The sequence below is a fragment of the Leguminivora glycinivorella genome, chromosome 11 (assembly GCF_023078275.1).
Source record: "Leguminivora glycinivorella isolate SPB_JAAS2020 chromosome 11, LegGlyc_1.1, whole genome shotgun sequence".
NCBI classification, from domain to species: domain Eukaryota; kingdom Metazoa; phylum Arthropoda; class Insecta; order Lepidoptera; family Tortricidae; genus Leguminivora; species Leguminivora glycinivorella.
This window is the reverse complement of record NC_062981.1, coordinates 4,198,967-4,218,863: the sequence shown is the minus strand read 5'-3', so window position 1 is coordinate 4,218,863 and position 19,897 is coordinate 4,198,967. Positions and strand designations below refer to the sequence as shown.

The 19,897-nt window shown below is 36.7% G+C and overlaps 1 protein-coding gene across 1 annotated transcript in view; it reads left to right on the top strand.

The window, feature by feature from the left end:
- The first annotated feature begins 8,511 nt into the window (after window positions 1-8,511).
- LOC125231441 (espin) overlaps window positions 8,512-19,897 on the top strand; it is a 190,162-nt gene continuing 178,776 nt past the window's right edge. The window contains exon 1 of the mRNA XM_048136901.1: window positions 8,512-8,658. The gene's annotated coding sequence lies outside the window, so the exon portion shown is untranslated. The remainder of the gene's footprint in view (window positions 8,659-19,897) is intronic.

The window sequence follows — 19,897 nt, the reverse complement described above, 5'->3', positions numbered from 1 at the left end:
CACATAAAAAATGCACAAGAATATTTCTCTAATTAGGTAATAAAAAAATTGTCATAAGTGTAGAACGGGTGCTCGACCAGCCATTTTTTTAAGCGATATGTACTTAAAGTTCGACACACTAGGCGCTTCGACCACATATTGCGGCAATTTATTATAGACGGCAGGGTCCATCACATGTGTTAATTTTACCGTAAATTGGATTTCGCCAATTTACGGTCGATACCTACTAACTTTCCGGCATTTCGAATGTTGTACTTGGAACACATGTTGTTAGTTTTGTCACAGAATATATGTATAATAGTACAAGTACAGAAGGCTCACTCCTTTGATGTTCACAAAATGACGCTATTCTAAATTCTTACCTACATTAACAAACGGACCGCACGCGAGCAGCCAACATTGAATTTTTCCCCTCACTAGCTCGGAAACACGTGTTTTGTCCTTTAATACCAGCGGGTAAAAACGCATTTTATCCACTAGTGCTTTAAAATTGATAAAAGTAGGTGAATCTAGTAATAAAGATCATTTACCACCTGTGGAACTACTGGAAGCAGTGATAAAAGAAAATCTTGCAGTACAAAAGGCGGACTCATGCTTTAAGGCATTCTCTACTATGTTGATCTTTCTTTTATGCGGGGGCTTCGCCCCCGAGCCCTCCTTTATATGCTCTTAAGGGTCTCAAGAAAACCCTATCCCAACTTATTTTAAATACTACGTTGATCTTTCTTTTATGCCCCCGCATTCGCCCTCGAGCCCCCTTATTCATGCTCTTCAGGGTCACAAGAAAACCCTATCCCAACTTACTTTAAATACTACGTTGATGTTTATTTTATGCGGAGGGATTCGCCCCCGAGCCCCCTTTATTTCCTCTTAAGGGTCTCAAGAAAACCCTATCCCAACTTATTTTAAATACTATGTTGATCTTTTTTTTGTGGGGAGCTTCGCCCCCGAGCCCCTCTTTACTTGCTCTTAAGGGTCACAAGAAAACCCTATCCCAACTTATTTTAAATACTACGTTGATCTTTCTTTTTTGCGGGGGCTTCGCCCCCGAGCCCCCCCCTTTATTTACTCTGAACGGTCACAAGAAAACCCTAACCCAACTTATTTTAAATACTACGTTGATCTTTCTTTTTGCGGGGGCTTCGCCCCCGAGCCCCCCCTTTATTTCCTCTGGAGGGTCACAAGAAAACCTTAACCCAACTTATTTTAAATACTACGTTGATCAGTCTTTTTTGTGGGGGGCTTCGATCGCCCCTGAGCCCCGGGGCCTTTACTTGCTCTTAAGGGTCTCAAGAAAACCCTATCCCAACTTATTTTAAATACTACGTTGATCTTTTTAGTAGTTCCAGTTCATATCTTCCGGCTCCATCATCAGACCTTGAAACCTAATCGTAGTCAAAGTTCATTACAAGACTTTTCTAAGAAACCCAAAAACTACTATGATACGATGTTCTATCATGTAGTTCCAGTTCATATCTTCCGGCTCCATCATCAGACCTTGAAACCTAATCGTAGTCAAAGTTCATTACAAGACTTTTCTAAGAAACGCAAAAACAGCTATGATACGATGTTACATCATGTAGTTCCAGTTCATATCTTCCGGCTTCATCATCAGACCTTGAAACCTTATCGTAGACAAAGTTCATTTCAAGACTTTTCTAAGAAACCCAAAAACTGCTATGATACGATGTTCCATCATGTAGTTCCAGTTCATATCTTCCGGCTCCATCATCAGACCTTGAAACCTAATCGTAGTCAAAGTTCATTACAAGACTTTTCTAAGAAACCCAAAAACAGCTATGATACGATGTTCCATCATGTAGTTCCAGTTCATATCTTCCGGCTCCATCATCAGACCTTGAAACCTAATCGTAGTCAAAGTTCATTACAAGACTTTTCTAAGAAACCCAAAAACAGCTATGATACGATGTTCCATCACGTAGTTCCAGTTCATATCTTCCGGCTCCATCATCAGATCAGTTCAACAGTACCATATTATTGTACTGTCATCAGAACTACATACAGCTGCCAATTATCATTACGCTACGATCCTTGGAAGATGGTTAAATTAGCCTCCGTAGATTCCATTACATAGTTAGTTACATACACGACGACCTAATAAAAGCGTGTTAATATTAATATTAGCGCCATCTTACAAAAGACCGCAATCAAGTAGCACTAGACTTTACTCATTGTTGTGTTCCTGCCGGTGAGTAAGGCAGCCAGAGCTCAACGAGGGTGCGGTACTCCTTCCTTCCTTCCCCCTCCTTCCTTCGGTCCTTTGAGTCGTCGGCACCCAGGCCCCTTCTAAGTACAGGTTTGTACAAGTTTCTAATGAGTCGAGTCGGCAACGCACATGTGCCACTCCTTGAGTGGCAGGCGTCCATATGTAACAGTCACCGCTTTCCATCAGGCTGACCGTATGCATGTTTGCCACCTACGTGGTACAAAAAAAAACTCTCGACGAATTCACCTTAAACATTAAAAACTAAATCAAAATCGATTGATTCGTTCGGGAGCTATGATGCCAGACAGACATGTCAAGCGTCAAACCTATTATTATTATAATATTTTTGCGTTGGTGGTTAAAAACAAGAAACCTCCTTCAAAACTATAATAAAACACAACTTTCTATGAAAATCGGTAAAGTGCAAGTCGGATTTCGACATTTCCATACAAAAAGGTCGTGAGCGCCTGACGACATGTGATGGCAACGTGTACACTAGATTTGTACTTTAAAGATTTTGCGTATATTTTGGAAACTATAAGAGATAGAGCAAATAGATTTTGGTTGTCGGTGGCACAATTTTTTTGTTTTCGTATATATACACCATTTTTTGGACCTATTAGGGCAATATTATGGTCAGTGCAGTTCTAAACAGTCGTAAGCGCCTCTTTTTTAGTAGGAACTTAAGTCATTTTGGCAAATGCTTAAAATTTTTAACAATTTCTAAACAGAAATGAATTTCTTTCTACCTGTCTATGGCGCTCACAAAATTTCAAAACATTTAGTAAGTACTTGCAGCGGCAGTGAGTGAAAAATCTCAATTTGAGTTTTTTTCTCTTAACTCCGACTTACGCTTGACTGTAGATTTATAATAGGTTTTCCTGTAATCTACAGGTAGAGGGCTATCTCGTGTATTTTTTTGAAAATTTTACGCTAAGTAGTTTCGGAGATAAGGGGGGGGAATGGTCATTTTTTGCTTATTTTCTTAAATTACTTCTAAATTACCAAAATAAAAACTATAAAAAAAATATATTTGAGATGCTTATAAAATGCTCTTTCATTTGATATGTAGCACAATATAGTTCTAATAACTTTGATTTTTAATTTTCAATTTTACCCCCCAAAAGTGGCCCCTATGATTAAATTTCGTTTAATTTCATTTAATTATATTACATGTCCGTCTTTGGGCCACTTGTTTACATACGTGTGCCAAATTTCAAGTAAATCGGTCTAGTAGTTTCGGAGAAATCGGCTGTGACAGAGGGACAGACAGACACGCGAGTGATCCTATAAGGGTTCCGTTTTTCCTCTTTGAGGTACGGAACCCTAAAAATTAATATAATATAATATAAAGTTCGTAAAAAAAGTGTCCTTTCACTAATTTCACCCTATTAGAGGTAGAATGTTAAAATATTAGTCGTTACTTTTTTAGCTCAACAATTTACAATTTTCAAAATGTTCTTTTGTGTGTTTCTACAGATAGATACACAGATTCACTGAGTCCCACGGTAAGCTCAAGAAGGCTTAATTGTGTTGTGGGTACTTGTTTATTTATTTATATTTATTTTAGAAAACGTCTAAGACTCAGGAGACAAACACGCGTTCTGTGCTCATCATAGAATAGAATAGAATATTTATTTGTATTAATTGTACATCGTCACATTCATCTTTCATACACTATTTACAATTAGGTAAAATAATCATAAGTATTTCAAAATCACAATAAAATCATTACATTAAATTATAAAAATTAATAATTAATTAATTAAATAACATAAATAAATTAATAATCAAAGTTCAACTTAATTTGTTAATAATAATTCTCTCATCCAACAATACACACAAACAAATGCCTATATTTGGGATTCGAACCCAGGACCGCGGCTTAGCAGAATATATAATACAAATATTTGTATTATATTATTTACATTTGTGTGCGTATACTATCAATATTTCATCTCATCATCTCATTCTCTAAGTGTGAAATACCGATGTCTGCCCGAATGTAATACTATTTTACATTTTTTTATTTTTTTAACCCCCGTTATAAGTTTGACGAGTCTGTTTGTCTGTCTGTGTGTGTGCCTGTCTGTGGCATCGTAGCTCCCGAACGGATGAACCGATTTAGATTTAGTTTTTTTGTTTGAAAGCTGATTTAGCCGGGAGTGTTCTTAGCCATGTTTCATGAAAATAGGTCCACTATGTCGCGGTCGGGGGTTTATTCAAAATTTTATTTTTTTACTTAGGTTATTTATTTACTCTTTCTCATTTGTACTTATGTAGAATCTGTAAATCTGTTTGTAGGTTATGGAAAATTTACTGAACTAAGAAAATACTGGAATATCTATAAATAAGAAGCCTAGTTTCATTTCTAGTTAATCACAAGGGAATCTCACATAACCTGTAGAAAACTAGTCCGAGAGACGGATCTACGACAATGAACGCCATTAAGCATGCCCCGTCACTGGGTATAAATTATATTAAAAGTCTTAGGTTTTTTTTTCAAATATAGATACATAGATGTAATAATCGTTTGAGAATATTGTCAGTATCAATAACTAGCGAAACGAAACGCAACGGACATGTTTTGTTATCATAGCGCAAGCATTTGTCACCTTCGCAAGGGTGCCTGAGTACCTAGCCAACGTCACAATCGCTTACGTTGCGTATCGTAGCTAGCTCTCCCTATTGCTCTTCTGTAGTGGCACGACAGAGCCAGACTGTGTTTCGATCGCCACGTAATAGTGTAGTGTCAACAATTAGAGATTGTCATTTGACTACATAGCCTGGAGCATCGTCGGAAGGTTGCCAGCTTATCGGTATTTTACAGGATACATTTCGGAGAGTGCGCTGAGGAACTGTACAACCTTGTTCCTCCGTCCCCATTTCACCTTTGGACCACCAGACATTCGGCTAAGATGCGGTATCGCTTCACGGTTAGTATTCCAAAAATACGCGCTTCTACATTTATTTTGCGAACCGCCAAGGAGTGGAATGCCCTGCCTGAGTCTGTTTCCACATGAGTACAATCCAGGCCTCTTTAAAGCAAGAATAAGTAGACCGGTATCTTATAGGTAAGCATGCTCCACCGCAGAACGCATCATCACTTACCATCAGGTGTGATCGTGGTCAAACGTCTACTTATTCATACTAAAAAAAAAAGCTAAGCCGGTTGAATAGTACCTATTATATGCGTATGATTGATGGATACATTACTTTCTCATACAATATAACCCCTGGAATGCCGATGTTAAAAATATGCTACTGAATTAATAAACTTTGATTTGTTAATTAAAAGTACAATAAGTCTGTGACGATTGCGGGACAAGGCATTAGAGGGGTTAAAAGGCATTAGGAATTAGCAATCAATGAAATACGTCGTGTTCATGTTACCCATAAACGATACCTGTCTAAGTATGTACGATACCATAATCTGCAGCGATCTCTCGGACTATGTAGTGTAAGAAACTGTCACGCGATACATGTAAGGAGTGACATCTCGTCTGTATTCCCTCTAGTGTCTAAACGTCGTAAGTCTCCATGAGTTTATATGTTAAACAGATCTTTCACTTTGGAGATAGTGTAGAACCTAATGGTGCTTCTGGTTTTTCTCCTGTGCAGCAATATACCTGGCCTAGAGACAAAAATAAATGAAGGAAGGTAATAGGTAGAGTAGTGTTGATAGTCGATATAAAGATGTATATGTATATTTTTTAAATCTGTATGGTAAAAATAAAATCATTGGCCAAGTGCGTGTCGGATCACAAAAAATGTATATATATATATATATATATATATATATATATACATATTTTTAAATTTATGTATAAATATAATATCTGTGTATATATAAATATTTTTAAAAATCGTTGGCATCAAATGTTCCGTAGCTGTAGATCGGCATAATTAATGTCATAGTAGGCGTGTGAACTCGTAGGTATACGATTTTAGATAGGTACATTGCATACTCTTGACATCCAGTTCAGCCGGCCAATGAAATGCCGCATTCTAAAACTCACTTATTAGATGACAAGCAAAGTCCACAACTGAGAGTTTCTCCAGAAACTTCCTGGCTCAGCTAAACTGTCGCCTGCAGTATTTCCGGACCGATACGACCTAACCTTCGAGAAAAGCGCGTAATACACCCACGGCCGGCAAAATGGTGCCTTCCGGTGTTTCGGGTATCCATGGGATCGCTTACCATCAGGTGACCTGTCTACTCGTTTGCCTCCTATTGCATTAAAAAAAAAACTCGATTTGTCTGTGATCAGGAAAGTTTTGTACGAATATTTTATATTTCAATTATTCGTATAAAAACATATCACGAAAATGGCTAGTCATTCCCTTGAGATGGTCGGTGGCAGACTATGAATGGGGCTCAACAGCAAATAGAAAAGCGGTGACGAGACAGATTGAGGTTCAACACAAGTAGTGTGTTATTACACTTTCATTACAATTATATCATGTCATGATTCAGTAGGTTAATACTTCATAACATAATACTTAGATGTAATTTTGATGAGTGACGATAGCAAAGTTTAAGAGACTTGCCCCCTTATTCATAAACGTACTCTAAAGTTCAAGCCGATAAAGTTCGTTTGTCTCTTTCCGACGTATTGGTGTCATAGAAAAGGACAAACGAACTTTATCGGCTTGATAACTTTAGAGTACGTTTATGAATAAGGGGGTTGGAATTCAGCGGTCGATTCGATTTTAAACATTTTTCATCACATTTGCTATTTAAAGGTCACATTGCATCTACGTGTACTGAAGTATAATGTACCATTTTCTTCCCAAGGGAATAATGGATTTAGTTTTAATAATTAATACTATCCGTCCGTACAATACCTCAGGCAAAGGATGTTTCAATCAGCCAAGGATTTTTTTTGCACAACTAAAATTTGACTATTAAGCTATAAAAAAGTATTACACTGTATGAAAAATGCATTTTATTTATGATTTACAATTATTTCAGTGTATTTTACCTATATTTTGTAAATTTCACGTAGATAAATCGTTATAATTTGCAATCTGGCAGGAAATTGTGATGGCCATCTCGATCGCGTTGCCATAGCAACGGGCAGTACAACACCGCCATTCATTGAAGATTTTGCCTTATAATTTTTTTCTCTCCGTGTTTTCCTCTCAAATGTGATGAAAAATATTGTGTGTAACTCAGGAGGTATGGATTTTGTTAACTCGTGTCTAAAACTCTCTCCAGCCTGCGGCTGTCGCGAGTTTTAACACTCGTCGACAAAATCCCTCTTACCTCCCTTGTTGCACAATATACTATTCCGGAGAACGTAGGTACAGATGCAGTGCGAAAAGATTTTCCTGCGTATTTTTACGAAAACATACGAACGTAAAAATACGAACTACGAAGGGACACGCTTTTGTTTATTGAAGTGAAATCGGCCAAATAATAGTACATTACGATACAAGTGCGTAAAAAAGGAAGTTCGAAACGAGTGGCGATAAATTAAAACACGACCGAAGGGAGTGTTTTAAATCGACACGAGTTACGAATTTCCTTTTCGCACGTGTATCGTACGACGTTTTTCAGTACAGATGAACCTCCGAAGTTTCGACCTGGCATATAATGAACAACTTCTCGCACTAGTGCGTAAAAAAAACACCATCTGTACTGAAAAAGGAATTACCTAATGCGTCGTAAAATTGAAACCATTTTATGGTCGGAGTTCCAGTAACATGATGGCGAAGAGGTTCTAACTGTCAACTTATTTGATTTCTGAAGAGCCTCCTTATCTGAGACCTATATGGCGACTCCATACATATACCTACATACCTACGTCTTGCGCGACTTCAAGTAAGTCCGTTTTCACATTATCCGACCCCATATCGGATGTCGGAAGGATTTCAATAGAAAAAATCCAAGATCGCGCCTGTAATGTATGGGATATCGGTCCGACATCCGATATCGGATCGGATAATGTGAAAGCGGTTTAAGTATGAACTTCCTCGCAAAGACTCAACTTGTACTAGACTGTCGGAAGAATGTTACCATAAATGTGAATACTTTCGGTGCTAATACTAAATAACAGGATGATAATAGAGCCAAAAATATAAATATCCCGTAAGCAAATATATCTAACGGAAATCATTGCATAACATGCCAAAAAACTTAATCAAAAGAAATGCCTAAACTTCCTCCGATATCGAAACCTAATCCGGATTACCAAAGCCAAATATTACCGTAATACCGGTACGGTACGTAACCAGACGTGCATCGAACACATCACACGCACTCTCGCGTCGGCCGGCGATGCGCGCGCATTCGATTCTGGGTCGCGTTCGAAATTCGAAAAAACTTTTTTAAAACGTTCGTTTTCTCTGTTGGGAGAAATTGTGATGTGCCAGTATTTTGTGTTGTGATTTGAGGATTGTTATTCGAAATACGATCGGACTGCCTGGTGAGTCTTTTATTGATTTTTTTTAAATTGGATTTGTGACATATTGCTAATTGATTCAGGTGTTAATTGTTAGCTTTGCATTGTTAATGTTCAAGCTACATTAACATAAAATGTGTGCTTACAATACATATTAAATTACGCCGGTATTTACCTGTTATCTTTTGTTTTTATCGATTGATAACAATGATTGTTTACATCGGCTTTACCGGCAACTATTATTGTTGCTTTCAAAACTTTTATTGCGGATTTTCGGTCGATATAAAGAAAACATATATTTACATATCAGTGCAATCTGCAGTCACACACTATAGCTATATCACAGTAATACGTTTTTGAATTAATATTCTTAAGTTAAATGTAATTTTCTAAATAATTTACTGGTTTTGTCAAATAACTCCTTGTCTTGTCTGTGTGTGTTTGACGATTTTAGCTGAATTTTCAGTTAATTTTACATATTTTTTCGATAAGACAAATACTACACTTTAATTAAATATTTACAAATAAACTAACTATGTATTTTTTATTCTATACAACACAATTGAGATTTAAACCCTTTAATGAATTTTTGACCTCCCCTACACAAATTTGACAGTAGATATAAACAAAAATAAAATTAACCTAACTTACCATGACAAGACCTTACCTCCCTCCGGTAAGGATTACATTTGACGAAGATAATCGAAATAATAACAAAGAAATCCTTCTTTCTTACAACATTTATTTTTATAAATGAAATTTGAAATAAAAAAAAAAAGAAAACTTACACTTACTCGTAGTTTGACAGGTTCCCCTTTGTTTCTCGGTCAGTAGTTAGTTAGTAGAGCACGACAGTAGGTAGTTCCCGCGCAGGCGCATGCGCATCCGATCTAGGCTGAAATTATAATATTATACATTGTTGAGTCTCACGGGAGTTTTATAGTTAAAATTATACATTGTTCTTATAAGAAATACGTTTTATTATATCTTAGTGAAGTACTATTTTTTTTAAAAACAAAATGGAGTAGGTATGTCTTGGTCAAGAAGCGCTGGTGGCCTAGCGGCAAGAGCGTGCGACTCTCAATCCGGACTCTGGAGGTCGCGGGTTCGAACCTCGGCTCATACCAATGAGTTTGGAAACTTTCCCAATCGCTTTAGTGCGTTTTCAGATTATCCGATCCGATATCGGATATCGGCCCGATATCTCATACATTACAGGCGCCATCTTGGATTTTTTGCATTGAAATCCTTCCGACATCCGATATCGGATTGGATAATGTGAAAACGGACTTACAGTGAAGGAAAACATCGCGAGGAAAATAAGGCCAATAAGGTCTAGTTACCACCTTTGGGTTGGAAGGTCAGATCAGTCAAGGCCGGTTCACACGTATTAAGTTGTCAAGTAATTAACTAAATTTTAACTTAATTTTAAGCGACTTAAAGCGTGTAAACAATCAATTTAGTAATAAGTTACAAGTTATTTAACAACTCTATAACACAGCAGGAAATTAACGTAGAAAGTCATAAAAACATTGATAAATTTATAATTTTACATCAGAATATATGTGGTCTATTAAAAAAACTGGATATTCTAGAATTTACGCTTAATGAATTCCAAAGAAAATACCAAAGTATTGATGTGCTATGCTTCAGTGAAACTTTTATTAAAAAAGGCTCTGAACAAAATATAAAATTAAATAACTTTAAACTAGCAACATCATTCAGCAGAGATACATGTAGAGGCGGTACAGCCATATTAGTTAGAAAAACATTAGAAGTTAAAACCATCGATATAGTTTCAAAGTTAGCGTCCAATTTCTATTTTGAATGTTGTGGTATTGAAATTACTAGCCTTAATTTAATAATAATAACCATCTACAGGATACCACAACAAACACAGTCGCATTATGGTGTCTTTCTACATAAACTTGAGAGTTTGCTTCAATTCATAGCCTTAAAATATAAAAAGAAAAAAATCGTTGTATGTGGTGACTGGAACATAGATACTCTTAAAGACAATTCAGTTACAAAGGACCTATCTAGTTTGCTAAGAAGCTACAACTTTACGATGCATATAAAAACACCTACTAGAATTAATACTTGCATTGACCAAATCGCTAGTAACATACGTAATATTAAATCTGACACTCACAAACTTGAGCTGTCCGATCATGATAGAGCCCAATCGATCACATTAAATATTAACAAAATTAAATCCTATACAACCTGGTTTGAGATGAAAAGGGATTACAGCCGTGATAATGTCAGAAAGTTTCGCGATAGTATTAAGGCTCTATCCTTTTGTGAAGTCTTAAGTTCTGACAATGCACAGGAAGCGTTTAAAATATTTTATGACCTACTAAAACTTTTTTATGACCTATGCTTTCCTATTATTAAAGTTAAAGTTAATAGACAAGACAAAATAAAGTGGTTATCTAAAGGTATCCGTAAGTCCTGTCAGGTCAAACGGCAAATGCTTTTCGTAAGTAGGAAAAGCGGGGATAATCAGGACACAAATAAAATTGTTTTAAAAAGATATGGTAAACTATTGGCACAGTGTATAAATAAATCAAAACAAATTAGTAACGATAAATATATTTCTGCAAATAAAAACAAATGTAAAGCAACATGGAATGTCATAGCCTCGCAGATGTCAAATTCAGATCATTTAACTGATATAAAATGTTTAAAAATTAATGACAAGGTTTATGACAGTCCTCAAGATATCTGCACTAAACTTAACAATCATTTTATAGAACTGAGCAACGTAAATAAAAGTAATACTAAGAGACAAACAACAATAAACATTGAGCAGTATCCTGCCACGATGTTCCTGATGCCAACGGACCCTAATGAGATTTACAAAATAATTATGTCCCTAAACAACAGCAAAACTTCAGGAATTGATGACATTTCAACTGAATTAGTAAAATCAACCGCATTATTTTTAAGTAACCCTCTAGCACACGTCATAAATATGTCTTTCACCCAAGGATATTTCCCTGAACAGTTAAAAATATCTATTATAAAACCGATCTATAAAAAAGGAGAAAGAGATGATCCAGGCAACTATAGACCAATTACAATTGTCCCGATATTGTCTAAAATAGTAGAAAGAGCCTTTTGTGACAGATTAAATAGCTTTTTAACGAAATATAACATCTTACATCCTGCTCAATTCGGCTTTCGAAAAGGTTTAAATACTGAAGTAGCATGTTTTGAATTTATTAAATATATAACTGAATCAATTAATGGTAAGTCACCAGTTATGTCGATATTCCTAGATATGTCGAAAGCATTTGACCTGGTAGATCATTCAAAACTGCTTAATAAATTAGCAAATTATGGAATAAGAGGTCTAGCAAATGAATGGGTCAGATCTTATTTAACTGATAGACAACAATGTACTCAAATATCAAAAATTGTTGAAATTGAAAATACCGTTCATAAAATAGAATATAGATCACCTCTACAGACAGTTGTTTCAGGAGTGCCTCAAGGCAGTAACTTAGGTCCGCTTTTATTTTTAATCTTTATCAATGACCTGCCTAAAGCCACAAAGCCTAAAACTATACTTTATGCAGATGATACCACTATTGTAGTCAGGAGCGAAAACCAAGATATTTATGAATCAGACATTAATGATGCTTTGACAGACATGAATAATTGGATACTAGATAATAATCTGCTTATCAATTTGAGTAAAACACAATATATGCAATTTCATTCTTGTAGAACTTCCCGCCACAAATTAATATTAATGTTGACAATATACCCTTACAGAAAAGTAACGTAACAAAATTTTTAGGTTTAAATATTGACTCCTCCCTAAATTGGAAAGAACATGTTAGTTCAGTGTGCAAAAAACTAGACCGCTTTATCTATGCCTTAAGAAAACTACGCCAGTCTGTCTCGTATGAAGCAGCTCTTACAGCATATCACGGCCACGTTTCGTCCATTCTTGACTATGGCCTCATCCTATGGGGTAACTCTGTAGATGTTGACAGAGCATTCAAATTGCAGAAAAAATGTGTCCGTGCTATATCAAATGTTCAAATTGGTAGCAGCTGTAAACCATTATTTAAAAAGCTCAAGATCTTACCCCTAGCATGTATGTATATTCAAAAAATTTGCAATTTTGTAAGAAAGTTTCCAAAATATTATGTTAAGCGCTCTGATCTATATTGTTCAAGTAACCCGAGATCACAATATATAAATAATCTGAACCAACCACGCTGCATGACTGATATATACAGACGCAACGCTTACAATGCGAGTATTGTTATATTCAATAAATTACCTGCTCAAATTAAAGCACTTGAGGGTAAGGAATTTACTCAAAAACTTAAAAATTGGCTTCATGATCGTAGTTTCTATACCGTACACGAGTTTATGAGTTATACAGAAAACAGAATGACAAATAGTTAAATGTCTAATATAATATACCTATATATATTGTATAATGTAAACTGTCGCGCACAAGTCAAATTTTATAATTGTATTTTGTATAACCATTTGTAAAATATTTGCATACTGTTTAAAACAGTCGAAAAAGGTGATACAATTTGTCTTTTACACTGTCACGTAATTTATACCCTTTTTCTGTAAATAAAATATTGTTTGTTTGTTTTGTTTGTTTGTTTGTTAATATTTAGCGTGCACTTAAGCAAGTAAATTAGAATTTTGTCTATTTTTCGGTTAAGTAGGTGGGCGTGAACTACCACTTGATACGTTTGGACAGGCATGATTTAGTTAAATATTAGTTAATTGTATAAGTTTGGCGGAGAGGTTGCGATCGTATGTTCGTGAGTTATCTTTTTGAAAAATGTCGAAGTGGTCGGAAAGACACTACAGTGAAGTTTATTGAAGAATAATTATGTTAAACAAAGTTGCACTAGCGCTATATTCATTCCTTCTGCTTATCCAGTTTCTCATCCAGTCTTGTGGGTGCTCTCGTTTCCCTGTCTATTTCATCCTTCAGTTCGTCTAAAACCTCGCTGAATACGAATGTAATTACTGAATGAATGACTTGAACGCGCTGTTGATCGTCCATCTCAGGATGACTAAAGAGCTTAGCTGTTTACGACGTGTAAACGCTTACTTAAAATAAGTCGCTTAAAATTAAGTTAAAATTTAGTTAATTACTTGACAACTTAATACGTGTGAACCGGCCTTCAGATGGCAGTCGTCGCTTTCGTAAAAAAGTAGTGCCTACGCCAAATTCTGGGATTAGTTGTCAGAGAGGACCCTAGAGCCGCGGCGAATGCCAGGATAACGGAAGGAGGATGAGGATGATGACACTGCCCACAGTGCCTACTTTATACTATGCACAAAAAAATTAGGATGATCTGATATCAAATTATTGTAATATTTGTGGGCTTTCAAAGTTGTCCACCCCACTTTTTTTGGATTTGGAATTTTTTATGGGGTGTCCACTCCGAATCGCGAGCTCTTTCAATCCTAATTGAAGAAAAAAAGTGTCCCAAAGTTTTTTCCCATTCCGTTACCATTTTTTCATCATACATGGCGGTAACGGAATGGAAGGTTTGAAAAATGTATGGAAATCTTGGGACAATTTTTCTCCTATCAGGATCGAAAGATCTCGCGATTCTGAGTATGAATCGCGTAAGAAATACCCATGTTATAAAAAAAGTGGGGTGGACAACTTTGAAAAAAAAAATTGCCCTTGTGTATTTAAGATTTTCCATCCATCCATACTTACTAATATTATAAATGGGAAAGTGTGTGAGTCTGTTTGTTTGTCCGTCCTTCACGGCAAAACGGAGCGACGAATTGTCGTGATTTTTTAAGAGGAGATAGTTGAAGGGATGGAGAGTGACATAGGCTATCTTTTGTCTCTTTCTAACGCGAGCGAAGCCGCGGGCAAAAGCTAATCGTCATATTATAAAGTGACAGTGCACGTGCAAGTTACTTGCCTCGGTTTCACGTGGTTTCTCCACTTGTTGACTTACTCAGCTCGTCCGGTGCAACTGCCACTTAACTGGTAAAGAAAATGGTCAAGTGTTTGCGGCGTTGAAAGCGAGTTTTTCTTCATGGGTGAATTTCTCAGCGTGATTTTTTTGTGGCGGAGCTGAAATTCATTGTGTGGGCTAATTGTTTCCGGGTTTTTATTTTTTTTATGAAAACCAATCCTAAAATACTACCTTCGGCAACATTGCAAATTGTTACAAGTGTTATGTATATTTATTTAAAAATAATTTTCCATCGAAATTCTAATTTTGGTGTAGCGTCCAGAGCCTGTTTTTAGCGGATTATTGCTATGGTAAATCCAGTAAATCCGCAGCTATAAAGAAAACTTGCCATAATTTCATTCTTTATTACATTAAGTATATTTTAAGATGACATAAGTCAATATTATTATACAATAAACTGAAATAAATGTCATATACAAAGAAAAAATGACCATGGCCTCCAAGGGAGTTAGGAGGTCGAACTAGTTCCGGTTCTACCTCAGAGATGGCAGGGGGCGCCTTAAGCCTTCGGTAATTGTGTCATATACTTGAAAATTTCGACCCTTGCCGCCGTGACCGGTTGGCCGAGTGGTTTGAGGCATCCGTGGCTATAACGGAGTACGCTGGTTCGAATCCAGCATCGGACACTTGGAGGCCATGGTCATTTTTTCTTTGTATATGACATTTATTTCAGTTTATAGTTAAATAATAGTAGTGTGTCTACTAAAAAAAACACAAATTAAAATATTTCCTATGAAATAATTTAATTTGGACTTAGAGTCATTATTATACAATTTGACACTTATAACTGAGCACCAAAAGTTGTCCGGGGGAAACAACCAATTTTGGTGGTAAGTATTGAAATCATTTTTATGGTTAAACGAGACGCAGCAAGACGAACAAACGTGTCGTAACATGACCATTCAGGTTCGTTCCTGCATTTAGACATGACACAAGTGTCATACCTTGCTGGATTGGTCCGCCCCACACAAAAATATCTAATTTTGGTGGGTCGTAATACTTTTTCCACCAAAATTGCATAAATTTTGGTGGTGAACAAATTGAGGGCAGTAACGTTTTTGTTTCTATTTGAAAAGTATTTATTACATGTTAAAAGTTTATTATTTCAAGTAGAAAATAATAGAAATATGAATAAAAGGCTTTATTTTTGATTTTTGTGGGTAGACCAATTTTGGTGGCGACCATTGAAATCGTAATTCCTCTAAAACTACTTATTATAATGAAAGGTCATTGATACATAATATTGCTAATAATTAGTTATGTAACATCAGTACATAATTTCAACAAAAATTACAAAACTAAAAAAATCCACCAAAATTAGGCAAATTTCGAGTATGTTGAAATTCACCCTGATGTTGCCATATTAGAGGTAGAGTTATCCATTTATTAACAGCAATAACAGCAAGTGGATATCACTAATAGATTAAGGAGGTTTTTATACTATATCTATCCTACTGAGTCTAGGCAGGCAAGCATGGTAGCGTGATACTGATAAGATATAAATAAATAAATATTGGGGACACCTTACACATATCAACTAAAAGCAAAGTTGGTATACTATGGGTGCTAAGCGGCGATATACATATTAAAATAGATAAATACATACTTATATACATAGAAACCACATATATACTCATCACACAAATAAATGCCCTTACCGGGATTTGAACCCACGACCGCGGCTCAGCAGGCAGGGTCACTACCGACTGAGCCAGACCGGTCATCGTCTAACGTCAGGCCGTCCTTTTCGAACTATTTGTAATTGCGATAGGGACGCACCGTTGGACCGTTGCCATAAAGTTTATCCAACTAGTGTGCTACGGCCGCTGGAAGCATTTGTTTTTTTTGTATTTGGAACCTTTTGTTACTCAATAAAAACTCAAATTAATTTTGGAATATGTACAAAAATTGTACACGAGGACCGAATAGTTCATGTTTAGCAATGTTACACAAAATTAGTAATGTTTTATTAAGCCAAGAAAATAATGGATATATTTTATGGGCAGTCAGGGGAAAATGGCACATATTGTAGGTCTCCATGGCTTAGTTTGCAGAAGCGGTTAAACCGGTGATTCTCTGAATGCGGGTTCCAATCCTGCACGACATGTAATTTTTTGATTATTTTCCTTTAATTTTCAAACCAAAAGCAAGCTTTAGGCACTGGTCTCACCGCGAGCTAGTAAGCTAAGAGCTATCGGCTATAAAAACGAACAAAAGATAAGCACTCCCGTGCAAAGAGACACGGCGATATTGATATATAGCTCACCGCTGGTGTCGTGTCTCTTTTATTTACACGGGGGCGATAATCTTTCGTTCGTTTTTATAGCCGATAGCTCTTAGTTTACTAGCTCGCGGTCAGACCAGTGCCTTAGCTTTGAAAAAGAAAACTTGGTTTACTACACAATACATGATAAGTTTTTTAAGTAAATTATTCAGTTCTAGAAACATTCCTTTACCAAATCAGTAAATAAATCGGTCAATCGTTTAATTATTACGTTGCCATAACCTGACGCTTTCCACGCCCGTCGGTATGAGACACTGTAATGACTGTAATAGACGGAGAGCTGGCAGGATTTTGGAGTAGGTCCTTGAGGCAACCTGGAAAGGTGCTCAGATGCTTCTCTGATCATAGCCAACATCAGGTCTGCAAGTCTGGCAGCTGGGGAGCGGGGCTTTATCGAGCTATGAATTTTTAAAGATTTAATTTTTTGAGGCCCAAAAAAGGTGTTTGAGGCAACCTGGAATTATTAAAAAGTGAAAATAGAGTTCCTCAGAAGTCGCATAGTATTTATGCCAGATCATTTGGCCGGGTCCTTCACCGTGCCAGAACGGTACAAAGTGGTAAAAAAAAAAAAATTCCAAAAAGGTTCTTGAGGCAGTCTGTCATTTTTACCAGTGAAAGATGAGGGTCTAAATAGCCATGGAAAAATAATGCCATGACATGAGGTGGGGTCCGTACCCTGCCATTCGATCTTGAAAGTCATTTTTTTAGTTTTTCGTAAATAACTCGTAAACGGTGGCCCACAGCAAAAAAATATGTTAAACAGAAAATATCTACATAAAATTTCCTACAAGAAAGGTTATGTACGTTTTTTCGATAGGATCAATATATAAACGGATAATTTAGTAAGAAAGTTTTTTTTAATCGATTACATGCTCCGTTTTTCGTCAATACCTCGTAAACGGTGGCCCACAGCAAAAAATTATGTTGAACAGAAAATATCTACATAAAATTTCCTATAAGAAAGGTTATATAACTTTTTTCGCTAGGATCAATTTTTTAGTTGGAAAGTATTTTTAAATAAATATTTGAGCCGTTTTTTGTTGATAACTCAAAAACGGTGGCTCACAGGCAAAAATAATGTTAGACAGAATTAATCTACATAATATTTTCTACAAGAAAGGTTCTATAAGATTTTTCACTAGGATCAATATTTTAGTTGGAAAGTATTTTTGAATAGATTTCATGGGCCGTTTTTTGTTAATAACTCGAAATCGGTGGCTTACAGCCAAAACTAATGTTTCACAGAATTAATCTTCATAATATTTCCTACAAGAAAGATTCTATAATATTTTTCGCTAGGATCAATATTTTAGTTGGAAAGTATTTTTCCAACTTCCCGGACCGCCGGCGAGTCGATCAGGGACGCTCCGGGCCTTAGGCCCTACGCGGAGCTCGGCCTTCGGCCTTCGCTCGGCTCGAAGCTCCACCGTCGGGCCTTCGGCCCGCCGGTTACGCTTGTTTAAGACACTTTTGTAAGGAAATTGTATGGGAGCACTTTATGCCCGCAGTGAAATTACTTGGATTTGGCCCGGGTGGGAGCCTAAAGGTGAGCTCCGTTCCTGCGGCCCTCCGCGGGGTCGGCCTTCGGCCTCCCACCCTGAAGCTCGCCCTTCGGGCTCGCGAAAATACTAGAAAAATTTATTTTGCCATAACGGCGGCCATCTTGGATTTTCGATAAAATTTTTTAACATTTGTATTCTAGGGGCCCATACCTCTCCGCATGCAAAATTTCAGCGCGCTCGGACCAACTTGAAAAAAAAGTCGGCCATTTTGAATTTTTTTGATGCAACTTTTTTCTACTCGGGCTCCTGTATGACATTTGATCGAGCACCCCCCGGCTATCTCTTACGGTTTAAAAGTTGCCATACAAAAAAAGTGGAAATTTTTTTCACATTTGTAGCTTTTTTCAAAAAATTTTTATATTATTTTATTCTAGACCCTAGAGAGATTCTATGACCAAAATCTGAGCACTCTAGGATAAACTTGAAAAATCGACAAAAAAAAAGTCGGCCATTTTGAAAAAAAAAATGGCGGCTTCAAAAACTACCCAGGGTCTTCTATGACATTTGGTCGAGCACCCCCCCAATATCTCCCCCCGTTTAGCCAGGCCGTCCAACATTTTTTGACCCAAGAGTCGCAGACCAAATTCCATATTTTTCCCACACGTCTCCCCGCTCCCTCTATACAAACACACTTCGACCGTCGAAATCGGTTTAGCCGTTCTCCAGATATAGGGAGAGGTTAGAAATCAGTGGGGTTGCAGCTATATATAAGACCGTATGCCTGTTTGCCACCCACGGGATCAAGATTTGTTAAGTCGCAGTATACAGCATTTCTCGGAACTATCTAGCTACTTACGAAAGCAAGGAGCGCCGGACGATCGAACGCAAGTCCGTTGTCTACGAGCGCTCGGCGCAGACTGAGCGGGCCCGTATCAACAGTGTATTTTATTCGAATTTTAGGTGCTTTAAAAAAATGTCTGTCGACAGAAAGGTATGTCCTATATGTATAATTTTTTTTTTATATGTCAACAAGAAGTTCCAGTTTGGGATAATATTATTTAAGAGTTACAATAAATGCAGGAATCGCAGGAAAAATACATAATGTAAACCTCTTTTTATCGAAAAAATGGGGAAGATACGGAAGGTTATTTATCCACCATTTCAAATAAATCTTAAAATGTCAAACTATGATTACCTCGTACAGCACGGGGAGCATGGTCGCGCGATAGACGATAAATAAAATAGCAGGCCGTCCATCGCACTATTTGTAAGTGCGATATCCGGACGGCCTGATATTTTTTCGTCTATCGCGCGACCATGCTTCCCGTGCTGGATATAACAAATAGGATTGTGATTTGTGATCATTTATTATCCCAAATAACATATTTAACAGCACAATCACGATTCTAAACGAGTGATCCCACTACGAAATTTGAAAACGTCTACCGAAAAAACTGATTTGTTTTAAGTATAAAAAAACATAT